The sequence below is a fragment of the Artibeus jamaicensis genome, unplaced genomic scaffold (genome assembly GCF_021234435.1).
Source record: "Artibeus jamaicensis isolate MK-2021 breed Jamaican fruit bat unplaced genomic scaffold, CSHL_Jam_final contig_241, whole genome shotgun sequence".
In the NCBI taxonomy this organism is placed as follows: domain Eukaryota; kingdom Metazoa; phylum Chordata; class Mammalia; order Chiroptera; family Phyllostomidae; genus Artibeus; species Artibeus jamaicensis.
In genome coordinates, this window is record NW_026521509.1 from 6,920,958 (window position 1) to 6,935,488 (window position 14,531).

Here is a 14,531-nt window from a genome sequence, read left to right on the forward strand (position 1 = left end):
TTTTAATAATGCTTTGTAGTTTTCATTTTATAGGTCCTTCAGACTCTTTGTTAAATTTATTCCTAGTTGTTTTATTCTTTTGGCTGCAACGGTAAAAAAATGGGTTTAAAATTTTTTTCTGAAATTGTGTTGTTAGTACATAGAAGTGTAATGGATTTTTGTGCATGAATTTTGTATCCTGAAACTTTACTATATTTGTTTATTATTTCCAATAGTTTGTTTTGTGGAGTGTTTAGGGTTCTCTATAAAAAGGATCATGTCATCTAGAAAAGTGACAATTTTACTTCTTTATTTCCAATTTTGATGCCTTTTATTTCTTTCCCTTATCTGATCACTGTGGCTGAGATTTCCAGTACTATGCTAAATAACATTGGTGAGAGTGGGCCTCTTTGTCTTGCTCCTGATATTAGAGGAAAAGCTTTCAGTTTTTCACCACTGAGTATAATATTGGCTAAGAGTTTGTCTTGTATGGCTTTTATGCTGGGGTTCTCTTGTTTCATACCCATTTTATTGAGTATTTTAATCACAAATGGATTTTATACCTTATCAAATAACTTTTCTGCATCTATTGGTATGATTACATTGTTTTATTCTTTATTTCATTTGTGCAATATAATGTATCATAGAATTATACACTTGAAACCTATATATATATTTTTTAATTTTTATTCATTTATTTATTTATTTTTAGACAGAAAGGAAGGGAGGGAGAGAGGCAGAGAAACATCAATATGTAGTTACCTCTGGCATGCCCCCTACTGGGGACCTGACCTACAACCCAGGCATGTGCCCTGGCTGGGAATTGAACCAGTGACCCTTTGGTTTGCATGCCTGTGCTCAGTCCACTGAGTCACACCTGCCAGGGCTGAAACCTATATAATTTTTAGTTGCATAATAATTTAATTTGTCTTAAACTTTTACAGAATACAAAACTCAAAAAGTTGGCTGGGTAATTAAGATTTCTTTTCAATTTGTACCAATATATTAAATTAATATTTGTGTAGTAAATACCACTGTTTGAATGATCCTCATTACTCTTGTGATTATATTCACAAATTAGAGACATTTTGCTTACCCTGATTAATGTGAATAAAATCAACCTCTCAGTACCTTTTTTTGTACTTTATAACTTAAAATTCTGAAGAGTTGAGATTTGGGTCTACACTATGCTATTTTAAGAGATGGGAACTGGTCTTGACATCAAAGTCACCATCAAAAGTTGTCTTTTCTTCATGTAGGCAGCTTGCTGTGACAAAACTTTAATTGTGTCATATGTTGCCAAGGATTTCTTTGTTTTTACAATTGTTTTGGGGAATAATTATTCACTTTACTTCTACTCTGTGTGCTCCCAACACTTTTTATTTACTTCTACCCACTGGAAGAACAAGGCCTCACCGTATACTTTTTCCAGTCAATGCTACATCAGAGTGCACCAACTGCCCACTAAAAGTGAGGCAAGACACACGACTATGGTAAGTCCAGCACATGGTCCATCATTTGTGATGGGTCTAGCTGGGAAGAGCAGATTAATGTCTATGTCATTAACAAGATCTAAACTTCCAGAAGCTTCAGTCAGATAGTATTTCTTTACATTGTTGTAGGGCCAGTTAATAGTAAGCTGGAAAGATAACTTCTTGACCTCCCCTAGCTGGCCAAAGTTAAATGACCTTCAACATCCATTCCACTTGCTTGCAAAATCATGATTTCTCTACCTAAGGGGTTCAAAGCCTATGCTATTGCCACTCCTGATTGATTTAAATGCTCATTTCATTAATCTGGGACCGAGTATATGTTTCAGTGCATGAAAATTAAACAAAATTGCATTTCAGGTGGAGGGCCAAGTGAGCAACAGCCTGGCAAATGGCCCCAAACTTACTTTACAGAGAAGGAAACCCTTCCTCCCCAGTATACCTGGTGATGATGTCAAGAGTAATAGACTGAAAGATCTGAATCTGCTGAGGAATCAACTGATGCTGGTTGAAGTGTTTTGGAATTAAATGCCTGTCAACAATCTAGCTTCTCTTATGCATACCCTGGCACCTGAGTGATCTGATTTTGTCCACCAAGACATGTAGAATAATAGCAATGGAATTGGCAGTACCTATACAAAGAGCTTGTAAAAGGTCAAAACCGCATTTATGCAATAATGTGTAAATGCATAACTTGCAATAATGTGAGTTATGATTTTGATCAGGATCTAATACCTCAAGCAGAGCTGCTTCAAGATCAACCTGTAGCCTTTTTTTCCCCCTGAGTTTGTCAACTTTGTCAAACAGGAACACTGTATTCTTAACCTCAACAGTCTTCAAACCATTGATTACACTACCAGGTTTACCTCCAACATAGGTGTGCCCGTGTCTTCCAATATAAGACTGATCACGCACTACTCTGAGTACAATTCTGGGGAATTCTTGACTTATTGAGTCTTGGCCTTTGATCTTCCCACACTTGTTTTTCAACTCCAGATGGACCAGCAAAGCAGAAAGTTAATGCTTCAGATTGTTTTATAGCTGTCTGAAAGACAAATATTCCAACACTTCTTTCTTTAAATTTCCCATAGCATAATGGTCATTATCCAGAAGAATCTGAGCTGCTTGAGCATCAAGATGTTCAGTTGTACTTTGTTACAAACAAGTTCCACAATAAGTTGTAAAAAATTCTTTTTCTTAGTATTTATTTTTTCAATTACCATTTACATTTAATATTATTTTGTATTAGTTTTGGGTATACAGTGTAGTGGTTAGACAATCATATACCTTGCAAAGTGTTTCCCCTGATATTTCCAGTACACATCTGACACCATCTATAGTTATTACAATATTATAGACTATATACCCTATGCTGTACCAATCTGTAGTTCTCAATCCCTTCAACCTTTTACCCAGACCTCCAACCACCCTCCCCTCTGTAAACCATCAGTTTGTTCTCTGTATCCATCTTCGAATCTGCTTCTGTTTTGTTTGTTTGTTTGTTTGTTTGTTTGTTTGTTTCTGTTGTTCTTTAGATTTCACATGTAAGTAAAATCATATGGTCTTTGTCTCTCTCTGACTGGCTGATTTCACTTAGCTAAATAATCTCTAGGTCCATCCATGATGTTGAAATGGTAAGATTTCATTCTTTTTTGTGGCCAAGTAATATTACATTGTATAAATATACCACAGCTTTTTATACATGCATCTATTTATGGGCAACTGGGTTGCCTCCATAGCTTGATTATTGTAAATAACACTGCAGGGAACATAGGGACTCATGTATCTTTTTGAAGTGGTGTTTTGTGTTTTTTTTAATATATACCCAGAAATAGAATCGCTGGGTCATAAGACAGTTTCATTTTTAATTTTTTGAGGAACCTCCTTACTCTTTTCCACAGTGGCTGCACCAATCTGTGTTCCTTCCCCACATCCTGAACATTTGTTATTGATTTATTGATGATGGCCATTCTGACTGGTGTGAGATAATATCTCATTTTGGTTTTAATTTGCATTTCTATGATGATGAGTGACATAGAGAATCTTTTCATATGTCTATTGGCCATCTGTATGTCCTTTCTTGAGGAAGTGTCTCCTCAGGTCCTTTGCCTATTTTTTAAATAAATTGTGTGTTTTCTTGGTGTTTACTTTTATAAGTTCTTTATAAAATTTGGATTTTAACCTCTTACCAGATATATCATTAGATATGTTCTCCCATTCAGTTAGTTGGTTGTCTTTTCATTTTGTTGGTGGTTTCTTTTGCTGTGACAAAATTTTTTAGTTTAATGTAGTCACATTTGTTTATTTTTCTATTGTTTTCCTTACCCAAAGACATATATCAGAAAATAACGGGTCTAAGAGAAATGTCTGAGATTTTACTGCCTATGTTTTCTTCTAGAAGTTTTATAGTCTTGAGTCTTACATTTAAATCATGAATTCATTTTGGGTTTATTCTTGTATATGATGCCACAAGGTGGTCTAGGTTTATTTTTGCATGTCTCTTTCTAATTTTCCTGTCATTATTTATTGAATTCTATTTTTACCTCATTGTATATTTTCCCTCCTTTTTCAAATATTAATTGACCATATAGAAGTGGATTTATTACTGAATTGTCTATGTTGTTTCATTGATCAGTGTATCTGTTTTTATGCCAGCACCATGCTGTTCTGATTACTATGGCCTTATAATATAGTTTGATATCAGGGAGCATGATTCCTTGAATGTTGTTCTACTTTCTTGACATTGCTGAAGCTATCCTGGGTCTTCTGTGGTTCTATATAAATTTTTGAAATAGTTTTTCTACTTTTGTGAAATATGCTATTGGTATTTTATAGGAATTTCACTGAAGCTATAGATTACTTTGGGTACTATGGGCATTATAATAATGTTAATTCTTCCTATCCATGAGTATGATATACACTTCCATTTATTTATACCTTCTTCAATTTCTTTTTTCAGTGTCTTATAGTTTTCTGAGTACAGGTCTTTTACTTCTTTGCTTAAATTTATTCCTGAGTAGTTTTTCTTCATACAATTGTAAATAGGATCTTTCCAACAGTTTATCATTGGTGTATAAAAATGCAAGTGATTTCTGAATGTTTATTTTGTATCCTGCTGCTTAATGAATTTACTTATCAGTTTTAGTGTCTTTTTGTGTGTGGAATCTTTAGGATTCTCTATAAATAGTATCACATTAACTGCAAATAATGACAGTTTTATTCCTTTCTTTCCAATTTGGATGCCTTTATTACTTCTTTTTTGCTCAATGTGGCTATTCCAGTAATATGTTGAATAGGAGTGGTGAAAATGGACATCCCTTTCTTGTTCCCAATCTTAAGGGAAATATTTTTAGTATTTCCCCATTAAGATTTAACTATGAGTATATATATATATATATATATATATATATATATATATATAGGCTTTATTATGTTGAGATATGTTTCCTCTTTTCACTTTGCTGCTGAATTTCAACAAATGGCTTTTCTACATCTATTGATATGATATGATGGTTATTCTCCATTTTGCTTATGTGATATATATTGCATTAATTGATTTGCTAATATTGTACCAACCTTACACCTCAGCAATAAATCTCATTTGAGCATGGTGTATGATCTTTTTAATGTATTTCTGGATCCAGTTTGCTAATGTTTTATTGAAATTTTTGCATCTATGTTCACATGGGATATTGGCTAATAATTTTCTTTCTCCGTAGTGTCTTTATCTGGTTTTGGAATTAGTATAATGCTGGCCTCATAAAATGACCTTGGGAATTATTTGTTCTCCTGACTTTTTAAAAATATTTTGAGGAGGACAGGTGTTAATTCTTCTTTGAATCTTTGGTAAAGTTCACCTCTGAAGCAATCTAGTCTAGGACTTTTGTTTGCTGGAAATTTTTAAATAACTATTTCAATTTCATAAGTGGTAATCTGTGTGTTCAGATTTTCTGTTTCTTCTTGATTCAGTTTTGGGAGATTGTATGCTTCTAAAAATTAATTAATTTCTTCCAGATTGTTCAATTTATCAGCCCATTTGTTATTTGTAATACATTCTTACAATTCTTTGTATTACTGTGGTTTCAGTTGTTACTTCTTTTATTTCTGACATTATTTATTTTGGTCCTCTCTCTACTAAAAGTGTATCAGGAAAAATCAGAGAATCTAAACAGACAGATTACAACTAGTGACACTGAAGCAGTAATCAAAAAATCCCAACAAATAAAAGTCTTTGACTGGCTGGCTTAACAGTTGATTTTTACCAAACATTTTAAAAAAGAATTAACATTTATATTTCTTAAACTATTCCAAAATTTTCAAGAGAATGGAAAATTCCCAGGCTTACTGTACAAGGCCAGCATTATCCTAATTCAAAAACCAGATAAAAACACTATGAAGAAAGAAAATCATAGGCCAATATCCCTGATGAACTTAGATGCTAAATCCTCAACAACATGTTAGCAAACCAGATCCAGCAATACATTAAAAAGATTATATACCAAGATCAAGTGGGATTTATTTCAAGGATGCAAGGTTAGTACAGTTCTCACAAACTAATAAATTTGATACACACATAATTAAAATGAAAGATAAAAACCACAGTATCATATCAACAGATGCAGAAAAAGCATTTGATAAAAACCTAGCACTGTTTATGATAAAAACTCTCAGCAAAGTAATAAAGGCCATATATGACAAACCTACAGCCAACATCATATTCGATGGACGAAAACTAAGATTGTTTCCTTTAACAGAAGCAAGACAAGGATGTCTGTTTTCACCATTCTTATTCATCATAGTACTGGAAGTCTTAGTCAAAACAATCAATCAATAAGAAATAAAAGGCATCCAAACTGTAAATAAAAAATTAAAACTGTCATTATTTGCAGATGACATGATATTGTGCATAGAAATCCCTAAAGATTCTACCAAAAATCTACTAATACTGATAAAATATTTCAGCAAAGTAACAGGATACGAAATTAATATTAAAAAATTGGTGGCATTTCTATACCAATAATGAACTATCAAAAAGAGAAACTAGCAAAACAGTTCCATTTACTATTGCAGCTAAAAAATTAGTAACCTAGCCTTTGTTGGTGTGGCTCAGTGGATTGAGTGCTGGCCTGAAAACTGAAAGGTTGCTGGTTTGATTCCCAATCAGTGCACATGCCTGGATTGCAGGCCAGGTCCCCAGTAGGGGACAGATGAGAGGCAACCACACATTGATGTTTCTCCCCCACTCTTTCTCCTTCCCTACCCCTCTCTCTAAAAATAAATAAATAAATAAAATGTTAAAAAAAAAAGAAAAATAAATAGGTACCTAGAAATAGTTTAACCAAAGAAGTAAAACACCTTTGAATACTATAAGATGCTGAAGAGAGAACTTGAAGATACAAATAAGTGGTACATACACTGTTTGTGGATTAGAAGAATTAGCATTATTAAAATGCACATACTACCAAAATCAATCTATAAATTCAATGCTATTTCTATTAAAATACCAATGGCATATCTCGTAGATCTAGAACAAATATTCCAAAAATTTATATGGAACCACAAAAGACCAGAACGGCCTCAGAAATTTGGAGAAAGAAAACAAAGTTGGAGGGATCACACTATCTGATACCAAACTATAATACAAGGCCATTGTAATCAAAACAGCCTGTTACTGAAATAAGAAAAGGCATGTAAATCAATGCAGCAGAACAGAGAGCCTAGAAATCAACCCGTACCATTATGGTCAATTAATATTTGACAAAGGTGGCAAGAGCATATAATGGACTAAAGACAGTCTCTTCAGTAAATGGTATTGGGAACATTGGACAGGTATATACAAAAAAATGAAACTAGACCACCAACTTATTCCATACATAAGAATAAACTCAAAATGGATAAAAGATTTCAGTGTAAGTCACGAAACCATAAAAGTCTTCAAAGGAAAAATAGGCAGTAAAATCTCCAACATCTCTCATAGCAATATTTTTGCCATTATGTGTCTTAAGGCAAGGGAAATAAAAGAAAAATAAACATATTACACTACATCAAATTAAAAAGCTTCTGTACAACAAAATAAACCATCAACAAAATGAAAAGGGAATCCACTGTATCAGACAACATGTTTGCCAATAGGAAAGATTTCCAAAATACATAAAAATCTTATACTACTCAACAGCAGGATAACAAACAATCCAATTAAAAAGTAAGCAAAACACTTGCCCTGGCTGGTGTAGCTCAGTGGATTGAGCGCAGGCCTGCGAACCAGATGATTGCAGTTCGATTCCCAGTCAGGGCACATGCCTGGGTTGCAAGCCAGTTCCTAGCAGGGGACGCACGAGAGGCAACCATACATTGATATTTCACTCTCTCTCCTTCCCTTCCCCTCTAAAGATCAATAAATAAAATCTTTTAAAAATAAGCAAAACACCTTAATAGACATTTCTCCAAAAGGACATACACATGGCCAATGGGCATATAAAAAGATGCTCAACATCAGTAGTCATCAAAGAGATGTAAATAAAAACCACTGTCAATCAACAAACCATAAGTTCTGATGATGATGTGGAGAAAAGGGCACCCTCCTGTCCTTCTCATTGGAATGCAGACTGGTGCAGCCACTGTGGGAAACAATATGGAGTTTCCTCAAAAAAGTAAAAATGATACTTCCTTTTGACCCAGCAATTCCACTTCTGGAAACATATCCTAAGAATCCTAGAACACCATTCCAAAGAATATGTGCACCCTTATGATAATAGCAGCATTATTTACAATCACCAATATCTAGAAATAGCCCAAGTGCCCATCACTAAATAAGTGGATAAAAACACTGTGGCACATTTATACAGTGGAATGTTGTGTGTAAAAAGAAGGAACTCTTACTTTTTCCAACAGCACTAATGGATCTGGAGAGCATTATCTTAAGTGAAATAAGCTAGTTAGTGAAAGAGAAATACCATATCATCTCACTTTTATGTGGAATCTAATGAACAGAACAAACAAAGGAACAAAATTTTAAAAAGAGGCATAGATACATAGGAACAGACTGACAGCTGTCAGGAGAGAGGTAGAAGGGGAGTCTGGAGGCAAGAAGGTGAGGAGATTAGTCAAAGAATATATATGTATGACCCATGGACCAGGACAGTGGTGTGGTGATAGCCTGAGAGAGGGTGGAGACAGGGACTGGGTGGAAGTGGGCAAAGGGGAAAAGTGGGGACAACTGTAATTTCATAAATAATAAAAATAAAGAAAAAATTTACTAAGAAGTTTAGATCTTATGTTATTTGTTTTTTATCACAAAATGATGATGATAATAATAACAGCGGGAAAAATTTTGGAGATGATAGATAGGTTCATGGTATAGATGGAGGTGATGGTTTTATGGGTGTATACTTATCTCCAAATGTATAAAGTTGCACACATTAATTATGTACAGCTTTTTGTACGTCAAAAAATTTTAAGTACCAGTTTGAAAAAGCTGTGTGATATCCAAGTGGCGCTTAGAAGAGACATCTCAACTGGAAGATAATTTGGAATCAGATATGGACAGGTATTACTTGAGTTCAAAAAAGTAAGCTAGAGGTCATATAGCAAATTTGGTCTCAAATCCAGGGTCACCCTTGAGAAACAGTAAATGAGAATTTACTAATCGCTCTGTGACTTCCTCTGCTGCTAGTCTCTCTCTACCTTTGAGAAACCTGTTCCAGCAGACAGCAAGAGCAGGGGGCATGGTGGTGACTGGGAGGCACTGTCCAATCACTGCTGGCACAGCCATGGGATTATAACACAGAGCTTGGTTGCCGGGTTACTGCTGGAGGCAGAGACTTTGCATCTCAGATCAGAGCAGCCTCTGCCAGAATCAGATGGTGCCTGTGAGGCTGAAAAATAGACAGATCTCAGAGGGAGCCTAAGAAAAGGTAAGGATGAATAAAATGGGGTCAAGTGGAAGCGCCTCAACATTTGTACTGAACTAAAACATTTAAAATGTCAAATGAACACGAAGATGAGGGGAATCCAAATACATTGGAGATACCCATAAAAACTCAAGAGGAGTTAATTCATGTAATCCAGACGTCTTTATACAATATAGTTACACAAGTAAATAACCTGAGTAAATGTGCTGAAGATATAATCGACGAAATACACATAGAGGTTGACAGGCTCTCTTTCAGAGTTACAGTTTTGGAAGAACAAGTAATCCAGAAGGCAAATGCTATTACCTACGAAGATCAACATGGAGAGCTGTCCTTAGAAATTACAAAATCAAAGATGTTTCAAAGTACAACTATTCAAACACAGCAGGTATACTCCTCCAAGCAAGTACCTGTTAAAATGTGTGAAAGGCAGGATTCTCATGTACTGACATTACCTATGAACAGGTCTTCTCCTTTTTGCCCAGATGATACAGGAGGTTTAGAAGTGTCTCCTGATGCTTCATACTGCTTTGAACTTTATAAAGAAAAGACTGTCCCTGGGAGTGAAGAAGAGAAGGGGGCAAAGCACAAGCAAAAGCAGCACAAAGATCACCCCAATAAACCAGCAAGTGTGCCTCAGACTCAACGAATGGAAGACAACATTTTGGTGTACCATTACCCAGCTGTTTTCAGTGAGGCCTCTTGTTCATATGTGGATGAACCAAATGAAAGTTCCTCATTTTCCAGTTTCCCACTGTGTGAAATCAATAAGCTTGTAACGAGAGCTGTAGGAAAGGCGATATCCACCTCTCACTCTCTGCCAATGCATGGATCCAGAGAGGTGAAAAATTCAATTATGTATGTTAGATACGGAACTGGAAGGGGAGAAGAATTGAAACCCCAACCTCAAACTCATCCTAAAACAAAGGTGTTTGTGAGCCCTACAGCTCCAGCCTCGGCACCGGCATTGCCAGCTGATTGGTTAGCTGCATTAAAAGCTTCGAAGGTGGAAACTCCTTCCTCAAGCATAGAACTCCCAACTCAACTTCCATCACCTGTTTTGGGAACCCCAGCAGCAACATCTCCTGCTGCTTGCCTCCCAGGTGCTCCTGATGGAGATGTTCCAGTTACTCCACCTAAAGGGGACTTCTCTACTCTGGCATCAGAACCTTTTCCGTATTATGAACTGACAACAGATGATCTACTCACACAAACTGAATATCAGGGCTTGCCTCCACCTCTCTCTTCTTCTACAGTCAGCTCACCTAGTGTTCAAACAAGGGCCACAGTTACACATCTCAGTGGCCCTATGTCTGCTGCACAATCACCAACACCTTCAGTTACAAAATTATCAATGTCTTCAATTTCATCATCACCAAGATCTTCACTTTCATCATCACCGAGCTATTGTATCCCACCACCCAGATATCCAGCTACACTATTGCCAAGATCATCAACTCCACAAAATTCAAGTCCACTCTCATCAGTCTCTTCATGTCCACAAACATCAAGATCTTGGATTCCATCACCAGGAAATTCCCTTTCCCCATCCACAGGAAGTTCAGACACCACACAGTCAAGATGTTCAGAGGCACAGCCATCAAGACCTTCAGCTGCTCAGTCACAAAGGTCTTCAATGGCACAATCAACAAGGCATTTGATTCCACCCCAACACAATTCTTCAAGTGTGCAGTCAGCAAAATCTTTCACCCTACAGTCTTTGTTTCCTTTTGTACAATCACCTTCTTGCACGTTAAGCTCACCAGGTCTATCAGTGACCCCGTCTGCACCAGCTCCAGTGAATGCTACCCTCAAGCAGACTCCACCAGATCTACCAGTAATCACTAAAGTAAAGAATGCAGTGATGGCAGCAATAAGAAAAACTGTTCTGCTCTACAATACTGAAGATCAGTGAGTGCCAAAAGCCAAAATTGAAATTCCTAAAACTGAAGCAAGTTATACTAATTTATCATGGAGCTGTGGGACATAATTTTGGTCAATCAGTGAGACTAATTGGATGGAGAAAATGAGCAAATAAATAAATCCAACTAAATTGAAACTGCCTCTCTACTGTCTTATTTTCTGCTAGTTAAGTCATTGATAATGATTTGCATTTTCTGTAGAATAGATCCATTATCATCCTTGTCCAAGAAAACTATTACCACTTTCTTCACAGTAATTATTTTAAAGTTTTCTTACATGGCATCATTTATTCAACAGAACAAAAATGTCAGTTCTTAACGTAGTTTTTAAAATATTTTTAAGATGAGTAATATTGAAGTTCTGGAGTTTTCAAGGGTCTTTATTTCTGGTACAGTTTAATAGAAGTATCCAAAATGATTGCTTCAATTACATAAGTGTATTCAGAAAGTATGTATGACCTGTACCTGTCTATACCTCAAGAGACAAGAACCACTCACCTTTCATTTTCTGTTAAGTAACATTACTATGTGGAGAGATTGAGCTATCTCTAAGAATTTTAAGTTTTCTAAATTAAATATGCAGAGTTAATAACTTTCATTGAATACTGTTAAAATATAGTAAGTTTTAATACATTATCTTTAAAAGTAAAAGGAAGCCATAGGATTGAGTGAGCCACCTAAGTTAAGAATATAAAGAAGGGATTCAAGACCTGAGCTCTGAGTACCTCTACGATTCTAAAATATGAGAGGTGGGGGATCCCCAGATGAAAATGAAAATATATGTTCAGAAATACAGCAGGGGAACCAGGAAACTGGGTGCCAGAGATGGATGACAAAAGTCCAAGTGTGACTATTTCAAGGAGGGAACTGTATCTAATGTTGCACAGAACTGAAGTAAAATCAGAAATACTGGTTTTAGCAGCACAGAGATCTGTCATCTTCGAACAGAACAGTCTCAGTGGGGAGTCAAGAGGAAACAGTAATACATTTGGGATGGTTTGAGTTAGTGCACCAGGTGGAAGAGGGCAAACACGTTTTCCACCAGGCTGGGTTGTGAAGAGATGAAGAGAAGATGGTGCCTGGAAGGGCAGAGTTCATGGGGAGGATGGGAGTTCAGAAGGCTTTTATGTGCTGCAAAAGATGAGAGGTTAATTAGCAAGTTATTAACTAACTTAGTATGCAAAATCAATACCTTTCATATGTATTTGTATACACACACAATACACAAAATCAGATAAAATATATAGTGAAAGTGAAGATCCTATTTACAACAACGGGAAATTAAATTAAATACATAAACATAAACTTAACAAGAAAAGTCCAACACCTGTATGGAGAAAAATATAAAATACTCTTAAAAGCACAAAAATAGATGAAAATAAATGGAAAGATATCATAAGTTCTTGGATAGAAAAACAACTAAACATAATTTTAATTACCTTTAAATTATTAATTTAATGTAATCTCAATAAAAATGCCAGTTTTCTTTCCTGAAGGTAGATATGGTAATTACAACGTTTATGTAAAAGACTAAACAATCAAACATAGCCAGAAAAACCCTGAGACAAAAGGCAAGAAAATCCTTCTATACCAGATTTTAACACTAACTTTAAAGCCCCTACGATTAAAACAATGTAGTATCAAGACATGAATAAACAGACGGATTAACAAAATAGAGTAGCAAATACAATAAAATATGCAAATTTAGTATATGGTTTTTAAAAATTGCTTTAGCTTGGTTCTTTCAAGTGATACTGAGACACGCATTGTTCATTTTTGATGTGATCCCAAGAAATACCAAGAAGGGCATGGGGAAATAAAACATGGAAAGGAAAGGCAGCCAATAAAGGTTGTGTTATCATGCAAATTACCTCTGTGGGTAACCATAGCTAATTTCTGCTGGGTATTCTGGGAAGAACATGTTCTTCAGTGTTATCCTTCCTGAAGCTTATTTTGTCAGCAACTTTTGTTAGTTGTTGATTGTGGACCGTTTTCTTAGGAATGTTAATTCTCAGGTACTTCCAGCCTGCAGTGTGTGGGCCGAATAGGTACTAATGGCCAGAGAAAACCTGCAGGTAAAGTAAAGCAATTGATGATAATTGGAACTCCTGTTGGCATGCACTGAAGTGGTAACAGCAAGAGGATACAGACAGGGCACCAACAGCTTCTGCCTCAAATAAAGCTCATCAGTAGGAAAAGATGGACTTTATAATGAGTGGCATAATGGTAACTGAAAAGTCATACTGTGTAAAGAAAACATTGCATCTATTCCTCAAACTATAGAATAGGGCAGACTGTATAAGAATCAGAGACTTAAGTGTAAAAACTTAATCCATTCATGTACTAGAAGAAAATATAGGTAAATTATATTACAATCTGAGAATGGGGGAAACAATGATAGATAAATTTTATTATACATTTAGCACAATTAAAAAACTCCATAAACAAAGAAAAAAGAGAAATGACAAAATTTGAAAAAAAATTTATAACTTGTATCACCGAAAAGGGTTAACATTTATATACACAGAAGTGGTTTTAAAAGTAGAGAAGAAAAGACCAACCATCCTTAAATATAGACTAGAGGAATGAATCGTCAGTTCGCACAAAAAGAAATGCAAATAGCTTTTAATTTCATCATTCCTGGTAACTGAGAATTATGATTTTCAACATTGAAGAAAACAGATACAGATGTAAGATCAAAGAGGTTAATTTAAACCTGTGGTCTGGGATTTGAATTTTAAGTATCAGTATGAACTCATGAAATATTTAATGTTTAAGATAAGTTCCTAGCTCTGTCCACTAAAAATACCTAGAAATAACGACCAAGTCAGGAACAAAGAGCACTCCTAGTACCCAGATTGTGGTCTTGAAAAAAACATTGTCTGTAAAATGAAGCAGTGTTACTTGCAGAAATTCAAGGTTTGGGGCAGGAAATGTACAAGATGATCCTGGAACATCTTGTCAAACCAGAAATAAGGAAGCTATTTTTAGATTTCTGGGGGCTGTGTTAAAAAAAAAAAACCTCAGGAGTCTACTTGAACAGACTCCCACAGGTCATAGAGGGATAATTTGATCACCCGTAAGGATGATAATTGTCATGGATTGAAACACATTAATCAATTGGATAATACTGAAAGGTTTTTTAAAATTGTCACCACAGGAAGCTGCTTGTAAAAAATTATTTTGAAAGTTGGTAAATAAAACAAAAGAGTCAATATTTTTCTGTGTCT

General features: G+C 35.4%; 1 pseudogene; it reads right to left on the reverse strand.

Annotated features, from left to right (window-relative positions):
* Window positions 1-1,169: 1,169 nt before the first annotated feature.
* On the reverse strand, window positions 1,170-9,240 carry LOC119057651 (lon protease homolog 2, peroxisomal-like; annotated as a pseudogene).
* Window positions 9,241-14,531: the final 5,291 nt, after the last annotated feature.